The sequence below is a fragment of the Eretmochelys imbricata genome, chromosome 6 (assembly GCF_965152235.1).
Source record: "Eretmochelys imbricata isolate rEreImb1 chromosome 6, rEreImb1.hap1, whole genome shotgun sequence".
NCBI lineage: Eukaryota > Metazoa > Chordata > Testudines > Cheloniidae > Eretmochelys > Eretmochelys imbricata.
Genome location: NC_135577.1, coordinates 131,528,841 through 131,546,777, shown reverse-complemented (window position 1 = coordinate 131,546,777; position 17,937 = coordinate 131,528,841).

Below are 17,937 nucleotides of genomic sequence, written 5' to 3'. Positions count from 1 at the left end.
TCTGATGACACCTGCTTGTTTCACGTGGTATGAGTCACTGAAAGTGCAAGCAGATGTTCACCCTTCATACAAATCTCTCCTTAAATCATCCCTCTAGACAACGCCCCCCCAACCCTCCTCTGGCCCATCAGGTGGGGGGCAAGTTCTGGCTTTATTTACATCTGTGGGACCCACCATGAAATGTGACTAGTGGAATCATTTGTTACTGTGTCTGAAATGTATTGCCGGGATCTACTTAGACTGCAAGTTCCTTGGGGCAAGGACAACATCTCCCTTTCCATGGGTCTGCTAAGCATGCTGAATAGAAAGACTGGACAGAAATTCAGAAATTCCTGACAGATGCCAGAGTCCAGTATCAAGTTATCAACCCCTCAGCCATCCAAGCATCTCAGATTTCCAACAGCCTCTTAGGGCTAGATTCAGACTGGCCTTAATGAACATCCAAAGAAGCCTCTGCTCTGCACCAGGGCCTGTAAAAACTGCACTTTAAGAGTATGTCTACACTGCAATGTAGGCCCAGGCCCAAGACTAACCCCCTTCACATCTACACTGCAAGTTCACTAACCCTGGGCTCAGACTCAGAGTCCAAAGACCCTGTGGGCTTGGAGAGTCCAAGGTCAAGTCAAGCCAGAACCCAGGGTATGAACCCTATTGCTTTGCAGTGTAGCAGCAGACCCACTTGACTCAGGTCCTGGGAGTCATCCAGAAGTATCCCACAATTCCATGGAACAGCTTGCTTAGTTCTATCTATCCCAACAATTTGCAATCCTCTCTACTGAAAACAGAAGCCTCCCCCCTGAGCAAACAGCAGCAGCTCAGGTCAACGTAACCCATTCTGACAAATTTGTGACGATTGCAGGATGCCCCAGACAATTGGAAAAAGGGAAGAAGGAGAATCCGGGGAACTACAGACCAATCAGCCTCACCTCAGTCATTAGAAAAAATCATGAAACAGGTCCTCAAGGAATCCATTTTGAAGCACTTGGAGGAGAGGAAGGTGATCAGGAACAGTCAGCATGGATTCACCAAAAGCAAGTCATGCCTGACCAACCTGATTGCCTTTTATGATGAGATAACTGGCTCTGTGGATATGTGGAAAACAGTGGACATGATATATCTTGACTTTAGCAAAGCTTTTGATACGGTCTCCCACAGTATTCTTGTCAGCAAGTTAAAAAAGTATGGATTGGATGAATGGACTATAAGGTAGATAGAAAGCTGGCTAGATCATCGGGCTCGATGGGTAGTGATCAACGGCTCGATGTCTAGTTGGCAGCTGGTATCAAGCAGAGTGCCCCAAGGGTCGGTCCTGGGGCCAGTTTTGTTCAATATCTTCATTAATAATCTGGATAAGGGGATGGGTTGCACCCTCATCAAGTTTGTGGATGACACTAAGCTGGGGGGTAGAGATAGGGTCCAGAGTGACCTAGACAAATTGGAGGACTGGGCCAAAAGAAATCTGATGAAGTTCAACAAGGACAAGTGCAGAGTCCTGCACTTAGGATGGAAGAATCCCATGCACCGCTACAGACTAGGGACCGACTGGCTAAGTGGCAGTTCTGGAGAAAAGGACCTGGGGATGACTGTGGACGAGAAGTCGGATATGAGTCAGCAGTGTGCCCTTGTTGCCAAGGCGGCTAATGGCACACTGGGCTGCATTAGTAGAAGCATGGCCAGCAGATCGAGGGAAGTGATTATTCCCCTCTATTCAGCACTGGCGAAGCCAAATCTGGAGTATTGTTTCCAGTTTTCGTTCCCCCACTACAGAAGAGATGTGGACAAATTGGAGAGAGTCCAGCGGAGGGCAACAAAAATGATTAGGGGACTGGGACACATGACTTATGAGGAGAGGCTGAGGGAACTGGGCTTATTTAGTCTGCAGAAGAGAAGAATGAGGGGTGGGGGGGGGGATTTGATAGCAGCCTTCAACTACCAGAGGGGTGGGTCTAAAGAGGATGGAGCTCGGCTGTTCTCAGTGGTGGCAGATGATGGAACTAGGAGCAATGGTGTCAAGTTGCAGTGGGAGAGGTCTAGGTTGGATATTAGGAAACAGTATTTCACTAGGAGGGTGGTGAAGCATTGGAATGGGTTACCTAGGGAGGTGGAAGAATCTCCTTCCTTAGAGGTTTTTAAGGCCTGGCTTGATAAAGCCCTGGCTGGGATGATTTAGTTGGTGTTGGTCCCGCTTTGAGCAGGGGGTTGGACTAGATGACCTCCCGAGGTCCCTGCCAACCCTAAACTTCTATGATTCTGTGATCACCGATCTGCAAGCACGCAGTCAGAGAGCCTCTGGCTTTGCAATGGAGAGCGAACCCATCAAGGCTTTTGCAAATCGCACTGCTTCTTGGTAACATGCAGGGCAGGCCATAAAGTTCTCCCACAGTGTACCACGTTCCTATGGCCAGAGTGGCCACATTTTCAGGGAGGAGGCGTGGGGGAGCTGGGGACTCTGAGGTCTGGTTGCTTTGACTTGGGTCTGCACACTGCAGCGTGGACACCAGAGCCCCAGGTTCCAGCCTGGGTCAGAAGATTCTTAACCTAGGGTTAAAATATAACATAGATGCTCAAAGCTAGGGGTCCCTAACACAGGTCAGCTGACGTGAGTCCCACACACCCTCAGCTTAGACGGCCGTGTCGACATGCCCGCAGTAACCCGTGACTCCGTGCGTCATACTCTACCTGCCCACCCCACCCCGTAGCAGACGGGGCAAGGCTGCTGCAGCCCTAGCTCCAGCTCCTGGCTCTGTAGCTGATGCTGCAGAGTACCGGTGTTTTCCCAAAAATTTTTCTAAATATTTCACATGTGGTGAGGGTTCAAGGAAAAATTTGCAAAGCTTTGAGTCTTTCAGCGCAATCTCTTCTGTACTCCAAGTACACTCGAGGCAGCACACAGCGCCCCCGGCCTGTGTGTCTATTTTCCTCACCTTTCCCCCCACACTTTCATTTGCTTTGGAGCTGATCTTTACCAAATTGTTTCACTGGGCGATTCTCTAGAACCCGAAACGGGTTTGAAATACACTGAAAGTGCCAGAAAGTTGCAGCTATCAATCCAATGAAGAGAAAACTACCATTCAGCAGAGCAAGGTGCCTTTGGGAAGCAAGACAGGGCCGTGTGATCAGCTGAGCTCACTGTCATCAGGGCTAGGTAGGGAACTATCCCTTTTTATATAAGAACGTGCCCATGCTTCTGCAATTACAGCAGCTGAAATATAACCCTAATCTTCAGCTATATGGTGAGATTTCCGTCTTTATGTGACATGAAAAATGTGCCAAACACAGGTTTGCCCATAAACAAAATTGCTTTTTTCAGCTCTCTCTTTCGTGTGAGGTATCAATCATCAGGGGGCTTTTATTACGCAGAATTTAGCTTTTGTTTCTGACAGATGGCTTGCATTCAGTTTGAAGTACACAAGTATATAATAGGAATGATACACAGATCTGAATTTTGAGACTTTTACATGTTAAACAGACTACAGTAAATAGCTGGTGACACAGAACTAGTTGGAGCCCACTTGATGCTGTGGTTTAAAAAAAAAAAAAAAAGACAAGAGCTAAAATAATCTTCCATCATTTACCAGACATTTGGACACTTATAAAGTGCCCATCACTCTGATATCAGGATACCAACTTTCTGAATATTTAAAAGAAAAAGCCGTGTCACTAGCTTTAAAAATGACTCTCCTTTCCTTGAGTGCAAATGTTAAAAATACAACTTGGAAAGAAATGTCACAAATTTTGGACTTGAATTTTTTTGCCTTTTTTATAAAAAACCTGAAATTAAATGCTGGCTACCTCTAGATCACAAGCAAACATACTGGACTGAGTACTAAAAAGGTAAGAAACAGGTACTTTTATTTCTAAGAGCATAATTAGGACCATTTCATAATTTTTTAAGGCCAGATAGGACCATTATAATTTTAGTCTGACCTGCTGCAAAAGACAGCCCGTAGGATTTAGACTGTAACTGAAGAACATAAGAATGGCCATACAGACCGATGGTCCATCTAGCCCAGTACCCTGTCTTCTGACAGGGGCTAGCACCAGAGGCTTCAGAGCAAATGAACAGAACAGGGTAATTGTCAAATGAAAATTTCACCATGTGATTCCTATATGCAGCAAGCCCATAACAAATAGTCCAGCTAGGACTTCTCTTTTCAGAAACATGCCAGTCTCGATTCGGACTTCAAGCAATGGAGAATCCACTAGCTAAGTTTTCCCAATGGTTAATACTCACTATAAATTTTTTTTGCCTTAATTCTAGTCTGTATTTGCCTAATTCTACCGTCCAACCACTGGATTTCAGTTGGTCTTTGTCTTCAGAATGAGAGAGCACATTACCAACTTTTGCTCCATGTAGGTACTTTTAGATCATAATTAATCTCGTGAACTTCTCATTGAAGAGCTAAATTCTCTCATTTTGTCAAAATACAGGAGCTGAATCCATTTATTTAGTCAGATAGCTGGAATGCAACTTGCAAACTTCCCATTCGCTCTGCCAGAATAAGCAACATGAACAGCTAGGCACCAGGGCTCCAGTCCTTCAAGCCCTTTTGTACACAAGTAGTCGCAGTGACCTAGAGGGGCCAGTTCATGTTCTTGAAGTGAATATACATGAGCATTTAAAGTATCAGGGTCAGTGTTCACCACAGACCCCAGAGTCTCATGTGGTTTGAGTTTCAGACTTGAAATTCAGGACATTAGCTGAAACTTTCAAACTAGCTCCGCTGGTTGATGGTTTTATCTAGCAATCCCGAGTTTTGTAGTTTTGCACAGGTTTCACATAAAACCCAGCAAAGCTCAGCTGCTCTGCCTGCATTTGGCTTTAGTGTTGTCACCACACACACACACAGACATCAAAAGTCCTTGGAAATGATATGTTCTCTATCATACCCTAGAAGGACCAAGATTCTGAAATGGAGATGGGCCTTCCTCTTCCACCATGACTCCATTTAAATATTCTGTTAACAATGAACTCATGGTACGTGGTAGCTCAGGAAGCATGTTTGCCACTTTCAGGGAACTAGCCAGCTTCTTCTACACCCTGAAGTCACTTAGGAGAAGCATTGGTGGCCCCCATCTCTGTTACTTTAAGGCACTCTCAAGAAGTCTTATGGATACTACACGTGCCATGGCAACACTGCTGATCTGGGGTTTGGAAATCCCACATGAAGATGCATTACACTGTAGGCTAACCAGGAGTAGCTGTGCAGCTCTGTTAGCCATTTCAAGTTTTGAATATCTAGAAAACTCAGTTGAATCAGGCCACAGGTGCCAAAGTGGTGATTGTTCTTAGCCCACTGTAGTTCCTCCTGGTGGTTAGCCTACTTCACAGAACTGCCTTAGCATCTGTTAGGCTCTGCAGTCTATGTTTCAACTGCACCCGAGAGCTGAAGCACGGCAGACTCATAATGAAGTATCCTAATGATGCTGCATGTCGACCCACACAAAATCGCCCCTGACTATGCCTGACAGACATTAGGCCAGAGCCTCTCTCCTTATCCTGAGCAGTGAAATTAAGAGTTAACCCCCATTTAAAATGTCATTGGGAGCGTTATAATTATGCCACTGGCTTATTATTTAAGATATAATGCAGTTCAAGAAATCTTCCACTTTATAGCATCAGAGCATTAGAACAGACTATACCATGTAAGCGGACCAGACTGCATTCAGCAGGGGGTGGAGAAGAGACTGTTCATGTTTATAGGCTTTGTTTGCAAGGCCAACATAAATCACTGCCTGTAAGTTTATAACCCTGAGAAGAGACAAAATGAGAATGTAAATTTGCTAAGTTGTGTAAATAAAAACATTGATGTAAAAGGATGGGCAGGACCTGGAGATGTAATTGCTAGATCTACTCGTCATGGGTTACCAACAATATTCTCGGAGCAGACTATCCCTCGCATATTGCTACACTCCATCAGGGAAAGTAGTGAGAAATTCCTATTTTGACATTCATATTTGCCTCTCTAATGAGAGATAATCAGCTTTCAGTATCACATCAGTGCAATCTGTATAAGCGCCAAGAACACATTTAAAACCATTCTCAGAGCACCTCTACATAAGATATTTATGGCTAAATGGTAAACAAAAAAATAACTTCCTAGAAAAAAATATGCATTTTAAAGACTCTGCAATTTTCAGAAAGTGCTTGTGAAACCTTAGTTATTGGGCAGTAAAGAAAATGAGTATTTAGAACATAAACGGATTAGATGAATTCATGAAGGATGATTTATTAATTCTGTTCTGAACAAGATTTCAGTTCGTCACCTTGCACAAACTGGATGCATTTTATTTTTACTGTAGACTGCCTGCATTTGTGTGTTCATACTGTGCTACATTAGGCTCCTCTCTCTAGTTTTTAATTTGAATGTGACCATTTTAACTGTTCAAACAGGGTGCTTTCAGTTACATAACTGCTTAGCTCTTTTAAATCCCGGTGGGCACTTTCTACAGAAAATGCAGAGCTGGTGTCGTTTGAAAGCACGAACATTTTGTGCTCAGTCCCCCCCGCCCCCCGAGGATGTCACGTGTTCTAGAGTCACTTCCCTGTTCATGTGTGACAGGGCCTCACAGCTCTGACCAAGGTCAGAGCTCCCCAGTGCTAGAAGACACATCATAAGAAACAGTCCCTGCCCCAAAGAGTACATTGTCTTGCTGGACAAAGACAGAGTCATCCTCCCTGTTTTATGGGTGGGAAACTGAAGCACAGAAAGTTCAGCCTGGAATCTTCAACAGCACCTAGGTTCCTTAGGAGATCCATGCCCATTGGAAGTGCATAGGGCCTATGCTGCTAATTCCCCCACCACCCACGCAACTTGCCTGAGCACACAGTCCCACCACGGCCACTTAATCACAAGACCATCATCCCCCTACAGGGGCCAGACAGTTTACTTGCTCACGGAGCGCTTTGCTGAGCCCCAGCTTCAAGAGCCTGAGAAAGCACAGCCACACTTTCAGGGGTACCTGCACGTTTGACCCCCCCTCTTGCTCTTCTTGGGCACCCCCTTAATATTGCCAGCTCCCAGCCATCACCCCTCTTCAGCAGAGACTGGCTTCCCTCTCCCTCCTCACCAGGCTTTAGGCTTGCAGTCCCCCTGCACCTCACTGTGGTCTCCCCAGCAGGTCTGGCCAGGATCCAGAAGCTGTGGTTAACCTCTCTCCAAGGATTACATCTGGGTACACCAGTCACCCACCAGCCTTCGCACAGCAAACTGCACTGATTGAGGGAAACAGCACTGCAGAGAAAGCACGGAACAGAAGAACCTACATGCAGGCTAAAGGCTCATCCGAGGTCAGCCTAGGGCTCTGCAGGGGCCAGTTTTTCAAGCCCCATAACTGGGGTTTGCCCACTTGGTTACAAATCCACATCAGTTTAGATCAGGAGCAAGGACCCTGACTGGACAGTTCAGCTGTTCCTTTACACTGTTCAGGTCTGCGATCTCCAGTCTCTGGGAACAGGTAATCTCGAGTCAGCACCTCTCTCCTCACCGCATAGCTTCGAAAGGCTGGGTTTTCACAGAACCAGAGCTGTGGAATTTGCATTAACCACTCCCCAGGGATTCCTCCACTTAACACATAGTATCCCCAAAATCCCTGCCTCTCTGGCACACCTAAGTACCAGGACGCCCATCTGTCACAAGTACTCCCACCCTGTTCTTTGGAACCCTCATACGCAGGCTAGCAGGCCTCTCGGTGAAGAGGTGTTTCCAGCCACTTGCAGGGGACGTCTCCATTATTCCACTCAAGATGGATCCAGAACTGGGGGCCTTTGGATGTCATTGCCTAGCCTGATGCCCAACACTCCCCAAAGCCAACTGCCTTAGGGAAGGACGGATGACCCAGTGATCACAGGACTTGAGACCCATATTCACTCATGGTCCTGCTTTGAGCAGGGGGTTGGACTGGATGACCTCCTGAGGTCCCTTCCAACCCTGATATTCTAGGATTCTCCCAAGGCTGTCTAGGTGCCTTGCTGGGACATTCTGGAAAGCTTTACCTTAGATCCGGTTTTCAAAAGCCATTAGGCATGTAGGAGCTTAAGTCTCATTAAATTTTTAGTCACTTTTGAAAATTTTCTCCTTAGTCTCTGGGCCTCAGTTTCCCCCTCCATGCAAGGAGGGGAATAGTACTGCCCTGCCTCACAGGGCTGCGTGAGGGTAAACACATGAGAGATTTGAGGCACTCAGACACTATGGTGACATCAGCCATGTACGTGCAGTAGGTTTCCCCACACAACCCAGGCGCTATATTTCCTCTGGGCCAAGCCAGTGTAACCTCAGCCATCCTGCGGGGACTGAATGGGTCCTTTCGTGGGCCAGCCTGCTCTCCTGTACACACCCCTGCAGCCAGCTACCAGACATCGCCTGCTAGCCCAGACCACTCGGCTTTCAGTCACTCTTCTAGAGATAGCCCATTGAAAGATCACAACCCCACCAGCTAGTCAGATTCTGTGTCCCCCTCCCTTTAAACGTGGGGTTTCACTTCCTCCCTGCAGCTGGATGCTCGACTCACTGCAGTTCCAGTTCCTCCTGGCGGTTCCAGTTATTAGCTCCAGTTATTATAGTTATTATTGTGCAGCCAGTACCCCTGCCTGCAGTTCCACTCACCCTTTCTCCCTCTGGCCCCTCTCTTGCTCCAGGAACCACAGCATCCTCTGTGACTCAGCCCCCCCAGCCAGCTCACTGTGTCATTCCCCTTCCAGGGATGGGTATCAAACACCCTGCTCACCAGCGGTCTCAGGCAGTCTCTTTAGTCACTGGCCCAGGAGCCGCTCCCTCAGTGACTAGCAGGGGGACCCAGCTCTGCCATCTACTTCAGGTTCCAGCTCAGGACCCTCTAAACAGCAGGTGTGGGTCACTCCTGAACCTTGGTGCCTTTTCCTCAGCCTCTTCCTCACTTTCTGGCCCTCCCCACGCCTCTGGGTTTGCCACCCTCTCAACTCCCTCCTCCCAGGGAGTAACCATGGGCGCCTCATCTCTGTAACCCCTAACCATACCTCCTTCCTCCCAGAGAGTGACTACAGATACCTCCCTGCAGTCTCCTCTGTGACGGTCTCCTGTCTTTATATAAGCCCCACCTGTCCTCACACAGGTGAGCTTCTCCTAATCAGGGCTTTCCTCCCAGGCTTAATTCTCCCTGATTGCAGCCTAACTGGCCCAATTCAGCTCTTACAGGGCCAGGGTGGGGAGAACACTTTCCCACAGTCCCCAGAAGGAGGAATGAGACTGGGTCTCATTTTGGGCCACATTCTCTTACACTGCCTTATGCTGTGTAATACCTACTCCTTGTGTCTTCCTGCCGGAGTAAGGGGCTCTGCTGTTCTGGAAGAGCTGCTCAGTGTTTCACCGGATGCATTTCCCTCTCAGAAATGTGATTTCATTGCAATCAGAATTTTCCACGGGGAAAGAGTGTCAGTTCTGACGATGTTTTTTGCTTTTCTGATCAGGAGAATCAGAAGGAAGGGTGCTACTGGGGAATTTTTCAAGCCAAATGCCATTTTTCATTTCAAAGTGTTAATCTGAACCAAATTTCATTGCAGTTCAAAAGCTGGGCTTTGATCGTTCTCCTCTGAAACTTTTCAGTGTTTTTCATTTGGGAGACATTTGATATTCTGATTTTTTTTATTCCAATTTGGGAAAGAAATGTGACCACCACCTTCTTGAACAATACATCAGGGGACTTGAACTAGAGCTGAAAGCGTGAGCTAAGAGTGCACAGAGGAGGACGTGTAAAATGCACTCACTAGTGAGTTACATAAGCAATTTGACATTTCCTGCAAAAGAAAAATTCTGATTTTTGAATTTAGTATCGTCTGCCAATTTAGTGAAATTACATTTCACCATTTCTTCCAGATTATGCATTAGGATGTTGAATAAAACAAGATTTACATAGACTGGTAATACCCTTTGGGGCAAGCCAATACATTGCCATTTTTCAGCTTTCTTTATGTGTGATCTGTCGTTAACTTTGATCCATGTGACAATGCCCTTCAGCACCCCTTTCAAGATGCTCTGGTCGAGTTACAGAGAATGATGCTTCATCAAATGCTTTCATAAAGTCTGGCTACGCTGGGCCAAGTTCTTCAGATTTACACTAGCTCTGATACTGAAGTGACTCTACTAACCTCAATATTATATTTGTTCCTAATTTGCACCAGAGTAAGTGAGAAGACAGTCAGGCCAGCTTCCTTTCGTGCCACCGCTAATTTTGTAATTCCGTTGTAAAAAATGATCATGTTCGTTTGGCCTGGGTTATTCTTCATGCTGCTTAGTTTTTGTTTCCATTTTACTCTAAGTGTTGCAGATGTTTATTTGTCCCATAATTTTGCAAGAGATTGAAATTTGATTTACTGAATAGTAATTGCCAGCCCAAATCATTTTTCCTTTTATAAATATTGGGACCAAATTTGCCCGTCTTAGTCTTTTGGTACCTACCTAGTTCTTCATGAAGAAGAAAACCAGACAAAAGATGTTGAATGGATTCACTTACTCCCTTAAAAAGAAAAGGAGTACTTGTGGCACCTTAGAGACTAACCAATTTATTTGAGCATGAGCTTTCATGAGCTACAGCTCACTTCATCGGATGCTGTAGCTTATGAAAGCTTATGCTCAAATAAATTGGTTAGTCTCTAAGGTGCCACAAGTACTCCTTTTCTTTTTGCGAATACAGACTAACACGGCTGTTACTCTGAAAACTAACTCCCCTATTATCCAGAAACTCAGATGTCATTTCCTCCACTTCCTTAAAGTATTCCCTCTCAGAAATAATCTCAAAGAAATGTTGGCATTTCAATACATCTGCTTTGCGTCTTTGGTTACCTATAGAAATCAAAGTAGTCAAGATCTCATTGTTGTTAAGAGGCATAATAAAGAATTATGTGCTTTTAAAGTAAGTCTGTAGAGTAAGTGTAGAACTCTAGATGGTGAACGACAGACAGACACATGAATACAAAGCAAAGTGTCAGGCGTTGCAGAAAACTAATTTTATTTTATCTGATTTTAGCATGGAATCCTCTGATCTTGAGGAGTGCAGCTAATGCTCCTAGATGTAGATTAATATTTATGGGAATTGGACAGCAGACTGGGGGTCTTCTGGGAACAGGGTGCTAATTCCACAGAACATATAAGCTACTCGTAACTAGAGCAGGAAATGAGGCAAGAGTTGCTAAGCAGACTCAAGTGAGCAGAGCAAACGGAGAAATGTGCTCACCCCTCAGTAGGAAAATAGATATTTGCTTGGTAATTTTAGAGCCAAGTGGCCGTGGACATGGATTCATTTTAACAGCATATCCAATTTGCATATCACTCATTCTCGCTGATCACTCGTGCATGCTGTTAGATAGGGGCAATCCGGCGCTAGTCGGGAAACCCGAGTTATGTAGAACAGAACAAAGCTATTCACGTAACCACCCTCTCCTTTGAATTACCCAAGATGCAGCAGGTCAGAGAGTAGCAGTGGGCGGCTAGTGCACCGTGGGTCAGTGCAGTCATCTCAAGCCACGCAATTCGACTGCTCACATTGGTGTGGCGACCTGAGGGACGAGCAGCCTGGCCCCACCTCCCCTCATGCCCCTGTGGGACATTTGAGCCCCCTTCAAGCCCCAAGAGGGAGCCGTCCCTGTTCTCCCACAAGGGCTAGGATAGTGTTGATCCTGGCCCTTGCTTCAAGCAAAGAAGCTGGAGGTTCCTTGCCAGCGTTCCTTGTATTCAGTACTTAACAGTCTGCACTGTATCCTCTTTTCTTATTCCCACTCCTGCAATGAGGTTCCAGCCTGAAGGCCTCGTTACCCAGGCACACAGACCTGCCAGCTGAGGTCTCGCTGCAGTGAGCCAAGCGCCCACGATGCTGCTGCGCAGGGAGGACCAGCCTGTGGAGGTGACCCACAGGACTGTCTGCACTGCCGGCCCTGGGTGCACGCTCTCCTTTGCGTTTGGGGAGGTCGGAGGGCACAGCAGGCCGTGCAGCTGGTACAGCCAGGTGCTCTGTGCCCAGGGCGGGACGAGGCTTCCCCAACCTCAGGCATCCCAGCCTGCGCAAGGCCCGGCTCTTTGTAGCCTCCACAGCCACCAGCACCCCCAGCGTGGCCAGCACCGTGGCCAGGCAGCGGCAGTTACAGAGGTTTACAGCAGCTTCTTTACACTGCACTGCCTCTCCTGTCCTTCCAGCAGCACCAAACTCCCGCTCCTGTCCCATCTCCTGCCTCTCTAAGGGTGGCAGCAACTGGCGTCAGAGAGGAGTGCAGAGGTTTCTGGTACAATGCCCCTGAGCTACAGGGGATGCAAGTCAGTTCGTAAGGGGTAGGGCCCCATGGCAGAAGGAGGCAGCTGTGGGTGGCACGAAGAGGGCTGAGGAAGGGCCAGCCATTGCCTTGCTGTGGATATTTTATTGCCGTGTAGCTGTAGCCACAGTACTTACACTGGGACCACATATTTGATAATAGGCTCTTCAGTCCGGCAGAGAAAGGTATAAGAGGATCCAATGGCTGGAAGTTGAAGCTAGACAAATTCAGACTAGAAATTAGGGAGAGTAATTTACCATTAGAACAATTCACCAAGGGTGGTGGTGGTGGATTCTTCATTGCAAACTCTCACCTCAGACTTGACAATCTCACTATGCCAAACACATTTCTTGCAGGATATTTACCCACAGAGTAATATGTAAAGGTATCCGCAGAAAGCTTGTGACTTGTCAAGACTCAGTCATTAGCAGCTGTATGTACGGTACCCATCTATTTCCATCCCTCTCTCGCTTCACACTGCATCTCTAGTCTTTCCTAAATAAACCGTCTTTTGTTTTATTACAGGTTTCAGAGTAGCAGCCATGTTAGTCTGTATTCGCAAAAAGAAAAGGAGGACTTGTGGCACCTTAGAGACTAACCAATTTATTTGAGCATAAGCTTTCGTGAGCTACAGCTCACTTCATACTGTGGAAAGTGTAGAAGATCTTTTATACACACAAAGTATGAAAAAATACCTCCCCCCACCCCACGCTCCTGCTGGCAATAGCTTTGTGTGTATAAAAGATATTCTACACTTTCCACAGTATGCATCCGATGAAGTGAGCTGTAGCTCACAAAAGCTTATGCTCAAATAAATTGGTTAGTCTCTAAGGTGCCACAAGTCCTCCTTTTGTTTTATTACAAGAGCTCTGTTCTGGGCATAGTGTGACCAGATGTCCCGATTTTATAGGTACAGTCCCAATATTTGGGGCTTTTTCTTATATAAGCACCTATTACCCCCCATCCCCGTCCCGATTTTTCACACTTGTTGTCTGGTCACCCTAGCTGTCCATGAGCAGTGGTTTAAAGTGAAACTAATAAACTGGGGTGCCCTGCTCCTTTGGGGGCAGAGGATCTGGGATTTCTGTGAGTAGCCAGTATCAGAGGCTGAAATCTGATCTGAAAGTGGAGCACCGGCCTGGCATAGCCCAGAGGAGAGTGCTTGAGTGGCCGAAAGGCCAGTGGTGTTAGGGAGCTAACACCCAGCGAGGCATAGGGAAAACTCCATCACAGTGGAGGCAAGGGGGAACAAGGTGACTCACAATCCTGGGCACCCCGAGGACCATCACCTCCCCCCAGTGCATTCTGGGAAGTTTTCAGGCATCTCTATGCCTTTTTCCAATTCACCTTCCAAGGCGGAAGGAAGCTTCTGGGTCACCAGGGGCACACATGAGACCCCAGCTTTGCTGGAAAGTTGCTTCTGACCGGCCTTTGCCAGGCTGACCCACAGCAGCACCGACTATTCCCGCCCGAGCTTCTCGCCCCTGGTGCCACGGTGAGTGACTCCACCCATGTGAGGAGCCACGTCTGGGCATTGCTGAATTCCACTGTGCTGCTCTTATGGGTGGTGGAGAGTCGCCTACGCTACCAGCTCCTACTTCGCACTCCACAAGCTCTGGCTGGACAAGGAGAATCCACGTACAGGAACTCGGGTGGAAGAGGGTGGGACGTTTCCCAGGGAATGCCTTACTGCTAAATGATGAACTAGCACTGGGCTGAGTCTGCAAGGGTTAACCCATTGTTGTTAATGTAGCCTCGCACTCTACAAGGCAGCACGGATGGAGGGAGGGGAGTCAGCATGGCAGAGGGAGACAGAGACACACACCGTGTGTGTGTGTGTGTGTGAGAGAGAGAGAGAGAGATGTGCATTGCCCCTTTAAGTACGCTGACCCCACTCTAAGTGCACTGCCTTTTTAAGTAGATCAGCAAATTGAGACAGCAGCTGCTGCCAGCAAGCTCCCTCCGTCCTGAGCCCTGTCATGCCCCCCGCCCCCCCGCCGCACACTCTGGAGATGGGGTACAAGAGCAGGGGGCAGGAGCAGGAGGGAGGGGGACACCCTGACATTAGCCCCCTTCTTCCCCTCGGCAGTGAGGGGAGGGACAGCTGAACTGCCAGCAATTGATCACCTGCTGGGCAGCTGCTGCACAGGGAACTTAGGGGAGCGGGGAGCTGATGGGGGGGCTGCCGGGCCACCCTGGTTCCAAGCTCCCCCCACCCCCCAGCTCGCACCAACGGGCTGCTCTTCCCGCCAGCAGTGGACAAAGCAGGCAGCCACCAAGCACCATGACAGGGAGCATTGAGCCACTTTCAACGGGCCTGTTCCCGAATTGATCAGCGACGTAACACGAAGCAACGTTCACCGGGACACCGCTGAGTGAGGAGTTCCTGTCGTTCCTTCCACTCTCCATGCAGTTTTTTTCCTAATTAATTAATGATTTATTGAATCAAGTCATAACAACGTGGCTGGTTTCAGTGGCGCCAATTGTGCTGACAGTCGAACGCAGTGCGGTCTCTCCCCGCAGACAGCTGCCGGGAGCGGACTCACCAAGCTGAAAGGAGAGGGTGTTGTTCCCGTGGATGAGTGCCCCTCGTAGCTGGCACACCATAATGGGCTGTGTTTCAACCAGCTACCCATGCAAATACCCCTCCCACCGCAACACCCCACACAGCGTCCCACGGGCTGTGCAACCAGCTCTGTGGGAGTTGTGATCATCTTTACGCCCTGTGCAAATGCAAGTCTGGGTGCGACTTCAGAGCACCCAGACTTGCAATTTAACGATAGCTCTTAAAACCAAGAGCCCAGACAAACCACGCTAGCTGGGTATTTCCGATACAGCCTCTTCTCCAGAGACTTACATTGAGCCATCCCTCTGGCACACCCCGGCCTCCTGTGACCCTGAACACAGCTGTGCTGTGTCTACTTATGAATGAAAATCCCTTCCCGAGCAGGAAATGCACCACTCCAGACGGCTTTAACCTTCACATCTGAAATATACCCAGGAACGTCACTAACTAATGCTACAGGAACCAGCTTCAGGGTTTCTACCTTTAATCCTCAGTTTTGAAAACTGGTTTTTACGTCTATACGAGTCCGCGTCTGTGGTCCATTGTGACCGTAGCATTTTGCATGGCTTCCTTTAGGGTACCTGGGAGGGGCTAGTATTATTTAGCACAGCAATTTACTCAGCCTTCAGCTCTTACCCAACTTTTAGCATTAACCTTGTGCTGATCCTCCTAATGCAGTTTTCCTTTTCAGGACAGTCAGGAGCAGCACCTACACCCACGCTCCGGCCTTTGGATGCTTTCCGGGGGGACACTTGCATCCACATACAGCCCCACTGGATTCCATGCCATGTTCTTCTGTCAGGTGCCTCCAGCTGAGGACATACACAATCTCCACCCCTAGTTGCTGCTCCTCCCCCACGCGTACCTTCTAGCCAAATCCCTTCGAGGTCGTTTGTGCCACAGTGAGCAGAAGGGTTGGAAAAAGACAGGTATGTGGTCTGTGTGTGGAAGTTAAGGGTTCTGGCTTCTAGCAAAGAAGATTACCACCAGGAACGTGCACCAAGACAAATAACGTCACACAAACGCTGCAGACTATGCCCCAAATGCGTAACAGTGAGCACTCATGTACCTGGAGTCCAAGAGTTATCCTCATCCAATGGAAGAACAGAAACACTCCAGTCAAAATGGCCTGAAACCTCAATTCTCTCAGTGAACTGCTTTCAAGTCAGCTGATACTGACCAAAAATTATTCAACAAATAATTCCAAATAATGAATACACTTGAAAAACTGGGGTCTGTTCAAAATCCATCTGAACAGAAAATGATGAGAAATTGGTCAAATGAATTATTCTTTATTAATTATTCACCTAGCTTCTGTGAATGGGGCTTGTATGTATAATTTACTGTGTATCCGTCAGGAAATATATTCCTAGTTAATTATTACTTGTACATCTGCACATGTTTAACTAGTACAACATATCACTACAGAAATGGATACGTTCATGGAGGATAGATCCATCAATGGCTATTAGCCAGGATGGGTAAGGATACAAAACCATGCTCTGAACTGTCCCTAGCCTCTGTTTGCCAGACGCTGGGAATGGGCGACAGGGGATGGATCACTTGACCATTCCCTGTTCTGTTCATTCCCTCTGGGGCACCTGGCACTGGCCACTGTCGGAAGACAGGATACTGGGCTAGATGGACCACTGGTCTGACCCGGTATGGCCACGCTGATGTTCAATAAGATTTACATTCAAGTCTATGCTACATGGAAGAAGTAATCAGTCTTCTTCAAGGCAAGCTGTCAATCCAGTTTTAAAATACTCTATGTTTTACAGAAGGAGAACAGGAAAAGGGAAGGATGCACATTTGGCAGCATTAACGATCAGCTTTTTTTCATGGTGGAGTGGAAGTACTGTGGGTTTTATTCTTACATAGCACAGAGTTATTGCATGGAAACAGAGGTCAGAACGCCACTGCTTGATGGATTTTGTTTTTATCTATAAATATACGGGAAAATTGTTTCCTTCCATAGGGGAGGATTAGTGTGGGGGAAGAGGACTAACAACTCAATGGATTTCATAGGACAAAAAACCCCAATGCACATGCTCTGCCAGGGGAACGCAAGTGGGCAGGGGGCTTTGAGCTGCATAGAGTCTCAGGATGCATGAGGACTGCACAGGAAAGCCAAATTCCTCCCCTTTTTGGCCGGCCTCACAGGCCTGCAGCTGTCCCCAAGCTGCAGCGGGACACCATTACCCATCCCACCCAAAGAAGTGGCAGGGCTAGATCGGAAGTTAATGCTGTCCTGGGGCACTAACTTCCAGGGGGTCTTTGCAACATATAAATCTACAGGTTTCCATAAGAACATGAGAATGGCCACTTACTCCGACCAGTGGTCCATCTAGCCCAGTGTCCGGTCTCTGACAGTGGGCAGTGCCAGGTGTTTCAGAGGGAATGAACAGAGCAGGGCAATTTACCAAGTGATCCATCCAGGGTCATCCAGTCCCAACTTCTGGCAAATGTAACCCTTTTGCCAGGTGGTGTTAGCTGCAACAATGACCGTGTACAATATCTTAACATTACCAAATTGAACCAGCTTGAGTCCCACTCAGAAACCTGGGAAAACCAAGTCCCTCCCCTGGGTGCCACCAATAGGTAAATCTTCCCCACTTGCGAGCTCTGAGTCTGTGTGTGACCAAAAAAAAAATTACTAAGGGGAAAGGGAACCCAGCATTAATTTGGGAAAACTGTGTCTGAGAGGTTTGCAAACAGCATGTAAAACAGCCACCCCACAGGATCCTGGGCAGTAGATCTTTGCCTCGGTTTCCCAATGTATGGCGTGAAAGTCCAATGAATGAATGTCCCTTGATCGTGCCACTCCCCTTTTCCCTCTGCTGCACCCCAATCCTGGTCTGTAATCTGAGGTCAGCGACATACCAGAATCTGGGGGGAGGAGCAGTCAAGTGGGTTAACCTCTGGAGTCTGGGGACATAAGAATATAAGAATGGCCATCCTGGGTCAGACCAAAGGTCCATTCAGCCCAGTATCCTGTCTACCGACAGTGGCCAATGCCAGGTGCCCCAGAGGGAGTGAACCTAACTAGTAATGATAAAGTGAGCTCTCTCCTGCCATCCATCTCCACCCTCTG